Source organism: Pezoporus flaviventris, unplaced genomic scaffold (genome assembly GCF_033815535.1).
Source record: "Pezoporus flaviventris isolate CSIRO_AGI_PZ_B2104156 unplaced genomic scaffold, CSIRO_AGI_Pfla_v1 ptg000001l, whole genome shotgun sequence".
Lineage (NCBI taxonomy): Eukaryota > Metazoa > Chordata > Aves > Psittaciformes > Psittacidae > Pezoporus > Pezoporus flaviventris.
In genome coordinates this window covers 16,833,772-16,851,871 of record NW_026892549.1, presented here as the reverse complement: position 1 = coordinate 16,851,871, position 18,100 = coordinate 16,833,772, and the positions used below count along the sequence as shown (strand labels likewise).

Below are 18,100 nucleotides of genomic sequence, written 5' to 3'. Positions count from 1 at the left end.
TTCTCAGTAGCGCTTCAGTGGATGGTATGGGAAAGGCTTTACTAACCTTTCCATTGTCTGCTGCTCAAAGTATGAATGAGACAGTGATTACACAAAGCCAGGCAGCCTCACCAGTGTTGTTGTTAGCAGGAATAATCTCCCCAAGTTCTGTAGTAGGGGTGCCCAGTGGTGGGACCATCCCAGAAGTGCCCCGCACTTGTTTCCTCTCTTGCTTTGTGGCAGCTGGGAAGCTGGGGTTTTGCTCCGTTCCATAGGTATAAAATTCATTCATAAATTTTGCAATTAAAAAGAAAAGGGCTCTCCTTTTGAATGTGCTCTACTTCCTCCCACAGCAGAGAGGAGCAGCATTGCAAGCAGCAGAGGGAAGGAGGTGCCCACTGTGAGCTGAGTGTGGTGCCGCGCTCCAGATGTCCCCTTTGTTTCAGCACCATTGTTTCCCCTGCGTGGAGCAATTTCAATTTCTCATTGGCAAGGGACATTGTTTTCTGCATAATTTTTTTTAAAATCACTCTTAATCATGAGCCGTGTGGGGGCATTTAGGCTCACAATAAAGAAAAAGCCTACTGGGTGAAAAAACAGCAATCTCCCTGGCTTTGATGGCCTTGTTGGCCAGAATTTGGGACTCCAGCAAACAGTTTGCTACAGCTCTATTTAAAACAGAAAGGGCTGGCAAATACTGTAATGTTGGATGGTGTTTGCTAAAGCCTTTGTTAATATGTTAGATAACCTATTAATCACAAGTTTTATATTCATATGCAAAATGTGCCTGAAGGACAATTTAATCATTTATTACAAGCACTTTATATATTTACTTTCCCTTTCCCTTCCCATTGGAAGAGCCATGCTCGTTAACCAAGCCTGATGCGGGAAGATGATCACAATGGGATGAGGCGTTGAGCACATGCCCAGGCAAGAGCTGTACGGGAAAGAGAAAACTGCAGAAAGTTTCAGCACACACTGTGTTTTGATACGACTTTAAAAGCCAGCATGATTAAAGTAATTGAAAGATTCTGTCTTATTTTTCTTTTTCCTGTCTCATCTTGTCATATTAAAGGTTTTTAAGGACTTTAATTAGGTATACTGGTTACAGAGATGACAGAGAGCAACCCTTTCCACGCCCAGACACTTGATGGAAGATCATTTTGGCAGGTACAGGCTGGCAAGCTGAACCGATATAAATTAACTAGGAAAGGTTAAATTAGAGTAAAATGAGGATTACAAACCAATATATGAAGCAAAGTTAATTCTGAGATGGAGCCTCGTTGTGTCCGCTGTGCTTAGTCATAGTTGTGTGAATGACTTGGGATTAGGAAGCCCTTCCATGTGGATCATAGTTAATTGTTTATTTAGATACAAATTCTAATGTGCAAGGATGTGTTAAGATTGTGAACTATTGGTGGAGGACAGAGCACCTCTTGTACAAAACTATTTTTAAAGCTGTGTAATGTTTTATGTAGAAAGCAAAGCAGAGCTAACAAGCATTTGTGAAGGCTACCATCACATGAAGAGTAGAGGCAGCAAGATGACTGAAGGCTGCTTCTCTGCAGCCACCTGGACCTTCAGCCTGTGCCCTTGGGCCAGTGTGTCAATGTCCTCCTCCTTCAATGACTCAAAGTATGGCCAAAATGTATTTCATACTTCATATATCCAGCTTTGCTCTTTGGACACACTGGGGAGAGCAGTCTGTGAGGGCCTAGGGGGTCGGGGCAGTAGGGTTCATCAGGGTGAGGGGTTGGCAGGGAGCTGGGGGGTGGCTCTGGTCAACCCCCATGCTCAAAACTCATGTTGGGGCAGGTTTCCCAAGGTCTGGTACTGTTGCATTTTGGGTATCCACAGGGATACTCTGTATGTTCTCCACCCTCTGGACTCCCCAGGTCTTGCTTCAGCACATCCATGTCTTCTTTGCATGGCCTCTCCTGGCCTGCTTCTCTCTTCCCATCACCCCAGCACTCCCATGCAGGACTTTGCACTTCCATTTCTTAACCCTTGGAGATCCTCTGGGCCTGTTTTCCCACAGGCAGCTGTGTGCCACATGGGATGTTGTTGCAGATCATCCTGGCACCAAGGGACAACCTCAGCTGTGAGCCTCTCAATTGTCCTGTTCAGTCAGAACCAAGAATTTTGGATGGACCTAATTGGTGTGCGGTTTTAGTGCTTTGTGTGTTGGTGTGTGAAAAAAATGGCAGTGTGATAGCAATGTATAAATGTTAACATATTTAAATTATTTTGCAGTGTGCAGGAAGACAGTATTGCCTATGGATTGTTCTAGATCACTTTTTTAACTCTCATGTAGTCTAATTGAGCAGTGCAAGTAAGCAGGGTTTGATCCTATCCTTTATCTGAATTTAAAAAAAAATCATTTTTGTATTTTATCAGGATGCCTGTTTGTTTTAGCATTCAATTACAGGGTTCATTAAATAAAAATCCCCATAGCTATATTTCATCTTTTCTTTGCAAAAGGATATTGCAGCATATATTATGTACACTGTACATGAGCCAAAAGCTAAGAGGCCATCTCCTTGCCTACAGTTGAGAAATAACGTTTACTGCCTAAAATTAATAAAAAGTTGCAGTAGTTTCAAAATGAGAGCCTCGCACACTGGCATTGCATTGACATGATGGGCTGCTTCCGCAGCACCATTTTACAGAGCTATAATAGCCAGTAAAAATGTTTTAAATGTATTTGTCAGTTTTTAATCTACCCTTTGTTAGAGTGTTTGGTGTTGAAGTATTTTTTCAAGGACTTTGTGGTTGTTATAGATATTTTATTCCATAATAAGGATTATGTTGCATGTAATCTTGTGAAAAGATATAGTAATTTATTTGAAAACTGCTAAGGAGTTGGTAAGTATTTAAAACCTCAATTATATATAACCTTGTTTTCTCTTGCAGCTCATCAGATACAATGCCTTTGAAGAGGGTGAACAGCCTTTTGCCACAAACTGCCAGTGTCGACATTGACTTGCTGCCACTGGTCCACCCTGCCCAGCTCTTTGTGCATCTCCCAACGACCAGACAGGGTGTAAAGAAGCCGAATCTACCACGGAGAGCTCTCAGGCTGGGGGAAGTTGTTCTTTAAAGCTCTGGAGAAATGCAGTGCATTTATCAGCTTTGAGTGGATATCATTGTGTTTATAACAGAGTGGAGGCACCATGCAATTTTGCTCTTGAAATTGGTTTATATAGATGACTGGTTGCTGTGAAGTGTGTGTCAGAGTTGCATGCAGCCGTTATGAAGTAGTACAATTGTCATCGCTTCTTACATGGTTGTTGAGAAGAGCTTGAGAGCCCAGCTCAGTCAGCTGTTGAATAGATAACCCAATACAGTTAACGTGGCATACATTGTAAAGAATTACATGCCTGCTACAATGAGCTCTGGGCCTTTGGTCTAGATAATAATCCTGGTGGGTGTACCACGTGTAGTGGCTGTCTGATCGCTCAGATATGACTGACGAAACATAAAGAAAAATGTCAGTCGGCTAAAAGAAAAATGCTGCTGTAAGTTTGTTTAAGGTTCATGTAAACGGCTGTGCTTTTTTATTTAACCCCGAGTCTCCCAAAGACTTGGCTGTCAAGCTAAATATGGATCTGTATGTAAGCTGTGGGTGAAACTCCATTTTAGATGGTGTTGAGATTTGTCAGCTGTGATAAAGGCTTTGGCCATCTTTTCCCATCATGGTGGCCTTGTCTTCTCATTTAACAGCAAGCAAAGTCCTTGTGTCAGTTTACATTTGCAATGCGTGAGCCTAACACCACTAAAAAGGGTGAATGTTTGCGACTTTTTAAGTGCTGTGGCATAATTCATTTCAGTGACTTGAAGTAAGTCAGAATAATCAAGCTGGCAATATGGACTGGACTGGAGGAGTAGTAATTAATACTGCTAGTGAATTTATTTCATTTTTTAAAATAAGAACTGCCGTGTTGAAGTGCATGGCTGCTTGCCACTCAAAAGGAAGTCAGCCATTGGAAAGATGAACGTACATGAGAAAAACATCCATGGCCTTGAGGCATTGCAAAGACTGCGAAATCAGAGGAGGTTAAGGTCAAGGCCGATGTCACTCTGGACTACTGCAATGGCACCTATAGTCACCACAACTTATGTGAGGTTGCTCTGCATTGGTCTCTGGCAACTTTAACCCCTTGTGCTTCTCCTGCAGTTTGCGATAGATAGTCTATCAATTGCAAGGGCTGGATGTGGAATGCATGAATGAGAGGGCTAGGGGCTGACGTGGCCACCATGGTGTAGATACCTGTTGCTTACACAATGCTGTAAGGGAGGGCTAAGGTCCTGCCACTCCATGGATATATTGATTTTTTTTTTCTTTTTTTTTCTTACTAGGAAATCAATATTTTTTTAGATTGCTTAAATTTTGTGCATATCTTCCTGTTTGGAGATAAGAACAACTTTGCAGTAATAGAATTGCCCATGCTGAAACTACAGCTGGGATCCTCATGTGACTTGCATGAAGTTCAAGCAGCCAGTTCAAACCTTCCCTCACCAGAGGGACTACAGGGACCCATGGTACGACATCAGTTCACGAGACACTAGTTTCAGAGGCTTCTTTTTATACCAGGACAGAAATATTACTGGACCAACTTGACAACTGAAAATTAATTTACAGGTATTTTTATATCATGTAAATAACTGTTTGAGAATCACTTTTATTTACCTGAGTGACTGTAGGGTGGAGTTTGCCAGAAAGATGGAACCCCTTCAAAAAGCCCAAGCAGGAAAAGCTTATTTTTCATGACATAGATTGCAGCCACTCAATTTAGCTATATTTTAAAGAGCAACATCTCAGAGTGGTGGTACCTATGTCATGGCAGACTTGAGGCTATTCTAGGGTTATTTCAGTAACCTGCATCTACAACACATAAAACCCTGTAGACTGCTTTGCTTCATTTTGGGTTGTTTTTTGTTTTGTTTTTCACACAGCAGTCAAATGCTGGTGCTTTATTTATGACACCAATAATACTACTGTGCCACAACAGGACACTTTTATTGCTGGTTTTGAAGTATTTGCATTTTTATTTAAAAGTCTGAGCCAAGCAGCAATCTGGAAAAAAAAAAAAAAGTCAAAGTGAATAAATATGAATTCGACAAAAATATGCTTTGCACGCCCATAAAAAGCTGAGCAGAAGAGGAGAAGTTGCATGCTGAAGGGACAGTAACCTTTCTGTCCAGGGTGGCTGGGTGCCAGGCTGCAATAGGAGAGGGTGAACAGTGATGGTGCTGTAAGGCTGGGTGGGTTGTGGGGCAGATTGTTGCCTCCATCTTGCTCATCCCTGGAGATGTTTCCATAAGCAATGCCTTATGACCAGGTTTTGCTAGGAAGAAGAAGCAAATGTATAGTGTGTGTTTCATCTCGGGCACGTTTCTGAGCAAGTCTAATTTAATGTATAGTGTGTTTCTGTCTGTCCTTCTGGAAAGGCCACCTGGCATCTGAGTTTTTAGCATTACAAATTTCAGGGTACCGTCTGGGCTGAGAGCTGGGAGCATCTTGCCCTGTTGAGAGGCTTTCCACCGCACAGGAAGGGCTTGGAATGAAGGAGGGAGGTGAGGGGAGACCATGTTTGCCTCAGTAATTTCTGATGTCATTCAGTCTGCAACCTCGTCACGTGAGATGTGAAAATATCCAGCACACCCTTTCTGTGCACACAGGGGGAAATGCCAGATACAGCTCTTCCCTGATTTGTTATTTTTTCTCAGTTTACATGGTAGTCTTTTACTTATATTTTTAAAACCCACGTTTATTGCTCCCTGAGCTCACAGTAGCACTATGGTAGCTCAAAGCAGATAATGAAGCATGAGCTACATTGAGCAGAACAGGTATCTGCTCACTCTAAGGTTGAACCAGCACCCTGCTGATGCCAGACTGAGCTTGGAGCAAAATAATTGGAAATATTTTCGTATTTCAGACCACCAGTGTGTAATGGGGAAGGCAAGAAAGGGTAGAAATATTCCTGAGAAAATTCTCAAAAGGTCCAGGGAACTGTTTGGCTTGGAAAATGCGTTTGGACATTTGGATCTGAAGTCACCAGCATCACGACAGAGCCTGTGAGAGGAGATGATAAGGCACAGAAGTTAAGAGATAATGGATTTATTTCTTTCACCACAATTCCTCTATAATATTTAGCCTGAAAAGCTCTCTATTTACTGCTGTTGTGTGTGTTGGTCCTCTCCCCAGCCAACCTGCCAGAGCCATGATGGGCTTGGGATAGTTATTCAGTGCAGCAAAACTTGACCCCTTCTGATGAGTGAAATTCTTCTCACATGGAGATAGTTTCCGTTTGGTGGGCACATACAGTCTCGTTTTACCACTACCTGTCCTGTCTTCACCCTGATTTGAATGTTGTCATAGCTAAAGGATGAGAAAAAACGTGCCAGTTCTTCCTTTGTCCTTACATTTCCCATTAATAGCAGTACAGGCTGTAAAGTGGTTTGCAGGAATTTACAGAAACTCTTGTTGTGTGGAAGCTACTTAGGGCTCTACTATAATCCCAAGTGTCTTCTAGATCTCTAGTGCTCGGGTATGACTAGTCAAAATTTGGCCACTTTTCTTGCTATTTCCCCCCCCACCTCTATCCCACCTCTCATCCCAAACACTTTTTATTTTCTCTTTTTTAAGAAAGACTTTTTAAAGAAATCACCTTTCAGGAACTATATCTGATACTACCTAGTAATGAAGCTGCCAAATTATGCTTGAAGTAGTCTTATATTGTCCACTTATATGGCCCAGGAAACAGTTCAAAGCTCATATAGAAAGAATTCTCAAGAGGAAAATAAAAATCCAAAGAGCCTCTATGTTAAATTCTAATCTTAGAGGGGAAAAAAAGGCTGAGAGAAATTATTAGTGCTAAATAAGAGAAAGATAGAAGCAAAATAAATCATTTTACAACTGAGGACTATATATTCAAACAGATGCAGGAGCTTTTCCTTTACATGTGGTAGATACCAATTCTTTAAACAGCCAAACTGGAGCTTTCTGGTTTAGATTGTTGGAACCGCCCTCTGGAGGCACTTGTCTGTTCCTCTGAATACTTTAACTGAAATCAATAGGAAAGGATGTGGTTCAGTATTAGACTGAAAAATATATACGCCCTTCATATTATTTTCTTAGTAATCGTATGATAACCTAGTTGTTAAAATTATGCTAGTGGATTTCATTTATATATACACGACATATGTTTATGCATTTTAATATGAGATCCTTTATAATGGATTATATTCAAATTTCAAACTCTAATGGTGCAATGTGTGCGGCATGAAATGCAGCAATTTTTCACAGTTTATATTGCTGCATTTTACTTACGGTACTAAAATTTAAACTCCCATTCAACAACCTGGTACAAACCCATTAACATAGTCCAGAAAACATAGTTTCAGATGAAGTTGGTAAATTATTTCCTTGATTTTGTTAATAAAGAAGGAGTTTTATTTTAGGGGTTTGGTGGTTTGGTTTGTTTGTTTTGGTTTTGTTGGGTTTTTTTTTTCCTTTTCTTCCACCACCAACTTCATAAAAACTGCACATAGCTGATTTTGGAAGTGGTTCCTTGAGTGAACATGGAAGTTGCTGGCAGCCACAGACCCTATCCCTGCAGCATGTCCTGATTCATTGCCAAGCCGGCTGCAGCCAATGTGTTAATGCTTTAAAGGTTATGCTTCACCAGCCCTGGGTGTGAGTGGGCATGAAGTTTGCTTTGCAGAGAATACACAGTCTTGTTTAATGTTCAGGGTTCCTCTGTCACCCTTCTGTTTGGAACCAGCCCCCTGGGCAACACTGTTTAGGAAGATGAGGCTAGTGAAAAATAATCAAGTGAGGAATACTTTGCAGAAATGTATAGAATATATGTCTATACAAGAGAACCACCTACTCGGTTCTCTTCTGAGCAGAAGCAGGCAGTGCATGTTCCATGCCCTGGAGGAGGCTGTGGGTTCCAGAGGGTGACAGAGTTGTGCTCAGGCGTAGATGCTTTTTCCATCCTTGCTTTATTTTTTTCCCCTCTTACTAGCATCCCATTGTCATATCTATTTTCTCAGAAAATTGAATTACATTTTTAAGCATGGAAAGACAGACTTTTGGTGTCTTCCATCCCCACCTCTCCTGTATATTGGGAAAAGCTCCAGGAGCAGAAGTCTGTGGGCTTCCTCTGGCTCCAAGGAGGAGGTGAAGCTCTTTGTGTCTCAACTCTGCCTATCTGATGGAAGAATCCAGTTAAGTGCTAGGGAAAACTGGTGAGCCCAGTGCCTCTATGAGGCACACGAAGTACCACATACACCAGGAGCTACTATTTGGAGCAGGAACCCACATTTGCTCAAGCTAGGTATGTAATGGCAACACTTGTCATCCACCTTTTCTGTTTTAATGTCAGAGGTAAAGATACACCATTGATTGCATTGTACCAAATATACACATAACTTACTAAAATTTAGGCCAAAACTGAGTGGGATCATGGCTTCACCGCCCCTCCTGCCCCTCCAACAGGCTCCTCCAGGCAAGCTGGCTGTAGCCCAGAGATGCTTTTCAGTCCCACAGGTCCTGGATTCCCCTGGGACCTTTCTAGCTCTGCACAGGGTACCTGGGACACTGTTTTTAAAGCATGGTTACAGAATTTGTCCTATGAGTAAGGAGAAGAGAGCTTGTCTGCTGGACTGTCAGTGACTGAGCAGGAGCAGAGCACTCATGGTGCCAAGGAAAATTAATTTTGTCTGGTACCACAATGCAGGATGCACACAGGGTAAATCTTAGAAGCCTATTGTGGCTCTGAAATCTGTGAAAACACTGAGGGTTTGTTCTCTTTTTTTTTTCTTTTTTTCCAGCTTAAATGTTTTTGGGATTTTGTTTTTTGGTTTTTTTTTTGTTGGGGCTTTTTTTTTCTCTTTATTTTTTATCAGGTAAAGTAGTTTTATTTTAATAACTGTAACCAGCTCTGTTTGTGTCCTTAGCTATAAATCCCCACAGTGATTATGTTTCTTTGCTAATGGAAATAAAAGGTGAGAGAACTGAAAATAATAATAAAAATACTTCAGGTCTGTACACTTGAATTCAATTAATGCCTCCATCTTAGTCTATCAAACACTTGAGAGAGCCACAATAAGAGGAAATATAGATATAAGTGCCTAAAAAAAGTGGTCAACAGTTGTACAGCCATATAAATCACCACCTCTTCATGAATGTGCTCAAAAAATCAAATTGCCACTTTTATTTTCTCCATTTACTTTAACTACTTTCACTTTAAAACCATGCAAATAATATTAAAAAGATATAAATGATATTGCGTTTGCTGCTGCAAGAGACTGAAGGTGGGAGTCTGTTGAGCAGGAGGTGGGGTACTCCTCCCCAGCTGTGCATTTTGCAAACAGTTGTGATTTGCTCTTAGCATTTGGGGGAAGCTTCTGCAAATTTACATTCTTTTTAAAAGTGTAAATCCCTAGGGAGAAGTTAGAAAATGCTTCAGTGCTTTTAAAAATAGCATTTTGCTTGAGTGGTGGCTCGGCTGGTGCTGCAGACTGTATATATTTATTTATTTAGAGGGTCTAAGGTTGGAGTCCTGCCCCTGCATTGCTTCCTTTGAGTCCGTCCATTGCATCACATGCTCCCCATTGTTACTTGTTAGAAGTAATTTTAGTCCCTCTGTTTTCCTTTCAATGGCCATTATCTGTTAGACAAACTAAACCCCAAAGAATGCCATCTTCCTTTAAAGGCTAATTATATTGGTTTATAGTTATGCTGTCTCCAATGTTCCTATAGCACTAAGGAACGAACTGTCTGAATTCAGGGAGAACGATTGCTGTGATGCTGCATTATCAGAAACTGTCAGAAAACACAGTACACCCTTCACACATACCAAACCAGGGCTGAAGCCAAAGTCTAACATTTATAGAGATGTACTGACCACTTCTCTACCATATGCCTGTGACTTTTGATCACAGATTTGCTTGCACTATGTTCAGCACTGTAGAAACATGGCACACCAAATTTCTTCTTTCTCTGGCAGCCCTGGTGGTGCTTCTTGCCCCAGGCACCAGTGGAGATCTGAGGGATCTGAGCTGAAAACCAGCATCGTCTCTGTTGGTTTACACTGCTTGTCTGAGCAGATGCCCTTGTGGAAGTGTCATTGGCTTGCAAGATCAATGCTGTAATTAGAAAAAAATGGTCTTCATACATTGTGTATTGGGAAATTTGGTGCAGAGGAGGGAGATGCCTGGCAGCTTCCATCGGCAAAAAAAACCACAACCCAACCAACCAAAAAAAAAACAACAAAACAAAACAAAAACCAAAAAGTAATAACCCAAAGAAAGCAGAAAACACAACCAGCCTTTAGTGTCAAAGTAGAGGTTGCAGGGAAGATTCTCTCTTCTAGACATTGAGACCAGCTTGTCATGATGAGCCTGTGTTCACCTCGGTAGAAGGAAATGGTTATTCATACATCGTGTATTCAAATAAATAGAGCATTTCCCACCCCCGCGTACCAGGCAGGCTTTAAAATGAGTAGTGAGTCTGTCAATGGCACTGATGTTTTGCTTTCATGTTACCATTGCCTCCAGACAGCTTGGACATTTGTCTTCAGAAAACACCCTTTACTTAGAATATCCAGGAAAGACAAGTGAACACAAATACTTATATTTTTGTTTACAACTGAAAAACTCCCAGTATCCAAACAGAGGAGAAGCAGGAGCTTCTCCTGCCCAAACTCAGGCTCTGAAAATCCTGAAAATAATTTAGGAGTCAAAGCTCTGACTGGCAACTTAACTTAATTGTCCCATCTTTTGGAAGACAACTTGGGTTTGAGCACTGTAAATAGTTTTTCTGTGTCTTGTACATGCAGTCTGCTGGGTACCTGTACTGAGCAGTGTGGAACCACAATTTTTGGAGCTGCCTGGGTTTCCTGGTGGTGCAGCTTGCTGCCGGCTGGCAAGGTGCAGAGCATTGCCCGCCCTGTCTCAGTTCACAGTGGCTGAATTCAGTCATTCTGAAGGAGCCCGGCACAAAGGACTGCTATTCAGATTTGGACCTCATTCCCCAGGTTAAATTCTGCCTGTGCTAGGGGTGCTCAGAAATGCTGACATGTTTATTTTAATTTTCCAATTTCACAATTTCAATTATTTTTTTTTAATGCCACTGATTTATTTAGTGGGATAATTTAAAAAATATTTTCCTTAAGAAAAAATCACTTTGGTGTGAAAATGTACATTTATTGCAGAAGAAAGCATCATAGGGTGTGATAAAAACAGAATTGAAAATACTGGGTGGAATAATAAAAAAAAAAAGGGACATCGTATTTTTTTTCTTTAAAGGCCAGGCTTGAGCACAAAGGGACTGAAAATTCATGGTCAGCTCTGCCCAGTGGGGCTCAGCATGGTTGGGACCGTTGCTCCATTCAAGGGAGGGTGCAGACATGGTGTACCCGTCTGCATCTTTCATATATCCCTCTGTGGTATCTGTGAGGTCAAATGTTTTACCTACACACTACATTTATACATGCTGCATTTGTGAAGAAGGCATTTATATGTATGCAAAGATACGTGGATTTATACATATAGGTATCAATCAAAATCTGAATTTTCATGAGATAAATGCATGTTTTTAGTTGGCAAGAAAAATACCTAAATGTCACTGAAATATTTCTTACCTGCTACTTACAATTATTATTTTTAGTATGATCATTATGCAGTAGGGTACTTTCTCATGAGAAGACCAGTTAAAAATATTTCTCTCCTGTATTAAAAATCACAAGTCAATACCTTTTAAGGGGGGGGGGGGGGGGGGTCCATCTTATTCTTAACTGCAGCATCATTGATTTAAGTATTCTTTGTAATTTGTAATTGTAAAAACATTTTGAAAAATTAAAATGCTTACACACTTGTAACCATTCATTACTATTGAGGTGTTAAAATAATTTATTCCATTATATTAACGACTGCTAGATGCATCAAAAGATAATTTGCCATGTAATTTTGTTAAACCTGAAACTGTAGCATATTTTCTCGATAATACCATTAATATATCAAGAGTAAATAAAATGTTTAGTTGTAGGCACATTAATTATCGCCTTCATCTACTGGTGTTTAAAACTAAGAAATAATTAAATGCACTTTAATAAGATATGGTTCTGGGAAAGCAGGATCATTTATGAATTGCTAGAGGTGCATACAGCTGCCTTTCCCTTGAGAGGAGGAATTTATGCCGAACACCCCGCTGATTGTTCAGGAGGTAAAGAACCAATAGCTGCATGTACAGAGGTTTAATTTAAAGTGTGTTTCTCACTAGGCTGCTCACAACACTTAATTAAACTCTGCTGTTTTGGCAATGACAAATGCTGTAGTGCAAAAGGAACCAGAGTAGCAGTGACTGAGAAGCTTTCGTAATTTCTTTATGTGCACTGGCAGCCAGATCCAGGTCAGGAGAGAAGGAAAGAATAAAAGAAGATTTATTTAAGGTGTCTGAAGGAAGTTGCTACTTTCCAGCATCTGTGTTAATTCGCAAAGAAGATTTCCTTGCGTGCAACCCAAGGTTGCAGATATTACTGCTTGTGGCCATGGAAAATAATTTGCTACTGTTTCTCAGCCTTTTCATCCAAAGATGCTTCTATTTGTTGTGTTGGGCTCATGTTTAAAAAGTCAAAATCAGAGACATCAGGCACGTGCCTGTCTATTACCTTCCTTACCCAGCCACAATTCCTCTTGACTTCCGATGGGCCCATTAATACGGCATTGGAGTATGCAGTGCTTATATCCTGAAAGGAAGGTGATTACAAGCAATACAGATAATCACAGTTTTAGACAGATTGTGTCATTCCCTATTCAGATAAATTTTTAAATAGGCAAGTTTCTTTTAAGTAAATTTAAAAAATATATCTATTTTTTCACATTTCTGCCATGAAATACCAACCTGAAATGTGAGGAAACACTACTGCATAGATATTTTTAGTTTCAAGTCCTTTATTTTAGGCATACATGGACATAAATGGTACTGCATGTTAAACCACAGTCTCTTCTGCTTTTAATTCACTGTTCCTCTGTACACCTGTCCACACAGTTTAAGAAGGCTAATGTAAATTTTCAGTAATATATAGTCTCATTTAGCATTTGCATTAATAAGAAAAGCAGTGAAACAGCTATCACTGATAATAACATTTTATTTTTTTCTCTCTCTCTCAGTCCATGTCTTCAGTCATAATCCAGACTGTTGCAAGGGCAACAGTTTAGGAAACTGTCCCTCAATTTAAGTGTATATTGAAGCTGACAACTTCTGAGACAAAAAACACTCTGAACTTTTGCAATGAAAACCTGCATTTCTATAATAAATTTTTTAGATTTTTAGAGTTTTAAATATTTTTTTCTTTATATTTTTAGAGAATGCCAGATAGGGCTTAAATTACCTCTGTGAAGGTAAAAAAAAAAGGAGAGAGAGAAAATAATGTGGACCAGCTTCCTTAAGTCTGTGTGCATGGAGAGAAGGAATCAGGAGGGAGGCGAGCTGCGTTTAGCCTGTGATTGTGCCATGAAAGAGAGCTGCACATATCTAAAAAGTTAGTTCTGAGGAGAAGCCTTTGCAGGCTGCAAGCCTGTATAATATTCCCTTTCATTTACTGAGGGTCTCCAGCTGAATTAGAGGCAGGGTTTTCTATGGGCTGGGGGTGAGCTCCTGCTAAGTGCTTGCCACATGGAGCTTGAGCAGAGCAGAGCAAAGAAAATGGCTTCTCACTGCGCTCACCAGAGTCGTGAGGACATGTCAGATACAGTAGCAATATTAATAAAAATATCACACTGGTTAAAGCATTTTTTTTCTTTAAAGGGTATTTTTGATTAATTCTAATGTAAACCATTTTGTTAATTTAATTGATTTTTTTTCTTTTTTAGTATGGACTTAAATAAAATCTCATGAGTCCCCAAGGGCTGATGGTTTTCTTTGATCTGGGAGAGCTTTTCCTCAGCTCTCTCCCATGGTTTTTCATGCCTTTCTCCCCTCTCCCTGCCCCTTTTTCTCTGCTGGAAACTCTCATGTAACCCTTTGCACCCATCGTATTACTTCCTTCCCCCTTTCCCCTCTTCTGCCTTCTCCTCTTTGCAGCTGTGAGGGTCACCCAGTGTTTCTCCATAGCAAGTGGGGGAAGCATTAGAAGATTTCTTCAGCTCCACAACCTAACTGGGACCATCTGCTCTTGAATTCACTCTGATTAGCCCTGATTTTTTTTCCAACCATCCCTCCCCACCCTTTCAGGTATTCGGCTGGTGTCTGGGGTACTCCTGTCCCTCTTCTCAGGACTTCTCCATCAGCAGAAGCTGCTCCATCTCTGAAAACTTTGAGCTGGCTGGGCTCAACCACTTGAGTGCACCTCCTTGCTAGTATGCCTTCTGCCTATCTGCTGTGTTTCCTGAGCATATTGGAAGTATTAAGATAAAACTTTATATAATACCTTTTACTGGAGATAAAGCAATTCAGCCAGGGCCTATTTACCCTTCCCATTTATTTAAAAGTCCAACAATAAAACCAGTCCATTCTGAATGGTAGATAAAATGTGGTGTAATTGATGAATGCCTTTTGGCAAGTGCAGTTGAGTTTCCATGGGGTTTTTATACATTATTGACACTGTCAGTGATTTCAGTGATTGTGGCCACAGCTGGGATATTATTATTACTGTGTTGCAGTACTTCTGTTGGGAGGCTATTGCAGAAGCACAGCTGGAAGTGCTAGTGGCATTTGATGTTCATGACCTGCAGTAATTGTACCATTTTATAATGGGAGAATTAAAAGGTGGCCAGCCCGGCAGCTCTGGCTTGCAGGTGAGGGAAGGGGCCCTGCTCTGGCCAGCTCTGGCACCACAGGGCCAGGGGATATACACAGGGCTTTCTGTAACCTTGTGTGTTTTCATTGCACTCGGAAGACTGGCATACCTTGTGGCAAATATCGCTAGGAGAGCCGTTCCCCTGCCCTTTCTCTCCCATGGTATTGGATGCTGTTATGCCCTGGGTTGCACAAATTGCCTGCTCACCTGTAGGAGCGCCAGCTGGCGCTATATGGAACCAAGATTAAAAACACTTTTCTCCCTGATTGCCGATGTACTGACAAATGAGCCGTTTAAAAAACATGTCATGACTTTTGTTCTGCCGAGACCCCTTTTGCTGCCCACGGGTGGCAGTGGTGTGGGTGCTGTGTGTGCCATGGCACAGTGTGGCTGGCTGTGGTGGGGCTGAGCTGCAACAGCGCCACATGTGCACTGATGCTGCTGATAGAAAACTTCTCGTGTTTCTCTCCCCTGGCAGGTGGTGTGATGAAGATTTCAGAAATCTTTTCAGAGCAGTGGAGAAACCTTATGTAAGAAAAGTTGTTATTTTTGTTACAAACCATGAGACAGAGGTGACTGCAACCTGCATAAGCAAAGCACATGTGCAGTATATACTTTGCCCATTAGCTTTAAGTAGTTGTGTGGTCCTTTCATTTGCACTCCACTCCTAACAACAAACATCTTAAGCTTGTAGCAATGATTTTGTGAAAGCAGTCATTTTCAGAGCCTTTAGGATGACTATCTTTGTGCTCTGATGGGTTGCTGCTCTGTTTGGAAGGGGACTGTAAATCAGACCAGCTTATAGTTCTGCCGATGTTTCCTAGCTGTGGTGAGAAGACAAATAAAAATGTGGGCCTGATGCAGCGAGTCCAGAGGAGGCTATGAAGATGCTCTGAGGGCTGGAGCACCTCTCCTATGGAGACAGGATGAGAAAGCTGGGCTTGTTCAGCTTGGAGAAGAGAAGGCTCCAGGGAGACCTCTGAGCAGCTTCCAGTGCCTAAAGGGGCCAACATGAAATCTGGAGAGGAACTTCTGACAAAGGCATGTGATGGTAGAACAAGGAGGAATGGCTTTAAACTGAGAGGATATTTAGATCAGTTATTAGGAAGAAGTTCTTCCTTGTGAGCATGGTGAAGCCCTGGCACAGGGTGCCCAGAGAAGCTGTGGCTGCCCCATCCCTGGCAGTGTTCAAGGCCAGGTTGAACACAGGGGCTTGGAGCAAGCTGCTCTGGTGGAAGGTGTCCCTGCTCTGGCAGGGGGGTTGGAACTGGATGAGCTCTAAGGTCCCTTCCAGTCCAAACCATTCTGTGACTCTATGGTATTTACCTGCATAAAGCATCTCCAGTAATGCAGAAGAGCTAGACAGCTTCTTGCACAGAAGCAACACTGCCAGTGGTAATGCTGATGCTGTCAGTCATTCTTTATTCAATATGGTTCAGCTTAGTCTTGCATCGTGGTTGCACACTGAGGTGCATCTTCTTACAGTCTTAAACAGCCATGAGCAATCTCCCACAAAGACACCAGGGAGGGACTCATCGCTGGCATTCATGAAAAGGAGCTCATGAGAATCCCTTGCAGGCAGGGACATGGGCTGACACATCCTGGTACATCACAGCTTTTGCTCTCTGCTTTTGGAAGAGCTCCTAGTTGCCAGCTAGGTTGAACCTCACGGGAGCCAGGACTAGTGCTGCAAGTCCATTGCATTTTATAGAGAATAAGGGAATTTTGGTATGTTCAGTAGAATCACCAAATGTCATCCTCTGCACAAACTTATAGGGCTACTAAAACCCCTCGCAACTATATTATGAAGCCAGAGCTGAATGTGGGGGAGAGGTAGGGTGACACACCCTCTCCTTACCCTCATTCTCCTTCTGTGATTACATGAAGCTCAGCAGAAATTTGTTTTTTCCTTCTTTGTTACTCTTCCTTAAGTTATTCGTTATGACACAGCTGCTGCTTCTTTTTTTTTTTTTCTTCTCTCGTTTGCAATTTTTGAAGTTTCATAGTGTTGGGGATCTCTGAACATAGTCCTGCATTTACTCTGGCTGCACCATATCCAATCTTTTGCATGAAGCATATTGTTGGAGGTTGCATTTGTTGTGGTGACTCTGGCATTGATGTTTCAGTACTGGGGTCTGACTGCCCATGAGGCATCTCATGGACATGGACCATAGTAAAACAGCCACACTGACTGTTATTCTTGCACTAGAAATTGTACTGCCACAATTAAACCTGTGGGTTTAACATACATACTTGCTCTGTGTACATATATCCTTTGCTTTTGAATCTAAATGTTTGCTCTGAATCTTTGGCCACTTTTCTTCCCTTCTTTCATTTTATCTCCTGCCTTTGACTGGTTACAGTCTCAAGATGTTTGCCAAATATTCTACAGTACAGCAAGAAATCCATGTTGAGAGACACCAAATTCCTGTAGCTGTTAGGGTTGGAAGAGGTGTGTTAGGTAGCCCATCACTTAAAGCTTGATAAAAATCCCTGAGTAAATGCCACAGGAACCCTCCAGGAATAGAGCATTTAATCTTTAGATTGTCTAAAAGGAGCCTGGTGACATGACTTGGCTTATTGCAGAAAGCTAATTTCGGTGACTCTTGTGATATTGTGAAGATCCTCAAGTCTTTTGCCCCATCCTGTTCTAAGAGGCAGAAATGGGTTCTTGCTCATGACTTCCTCTCCCCCCTTCCTCACCCTCCCCTCATTCCCCTAAACGCTAAAATACTAAAAGTTATCAAGAAATGAAAAACATTTGGGCATGTCAAAATACTTTTCATGTTTTCGAAGTAGTGGATGTGGCTGCTGTTTCCCCTTACCCAGGGCAAGGGCCAGTTCAGGGCATCCCTGGTTCCACTTAGCTCAGGGCACTGGTAATTCAGGTGCTGAGGAAGGACCATCCCTTTTGTTGGCTTCTGAAAACAAAATCCATCTTCTGCTGATTTAACATCCTTCAAAGCTGGGCAAAAAGGAGAGGATGGTTCCCTGGAATAACGGGCAGGCTGCTTACCAGGAAAACACTGTTCTAAGGAAGAAAACACAGCAGGTGAGAATAGAGGGTTTAATGTGTTATTAGCTTAACATTGGCATCCAAATACCATATTTTAAATTGCATTACGAAGGGGATAAAAAAAAAAAAAAAGAAACACCAAAGGAAAGACTTGGATAAAGTAACTTTGCTCTGATTAAGAAATGATGAGACCTATGTATCTAATCATATTAACCTGGGACGGTTTATTCCTCACTATTTTTCTCAATAAGTAATGAAACCTGGGAAATCATTTATTATGGCTGTTTCTTGGAAT

At 41.4% G+C, this 18,100-nt stretch overlaps 1 protein-coding gene across 1 annotated transcript in view; it reads right to left on the bottom strand.

The window, feature by feature from the left end:
- The window catches only part of KCNJ3 (potassium inwardly rectifying channel subfamily J member 3), a 650,962-nt gene that overhangs the window by 449,096 nt on the left and 183,766 nt on the right, over positions 1-18,100 (bottom strand). The window lies entirely within an intron of this gene.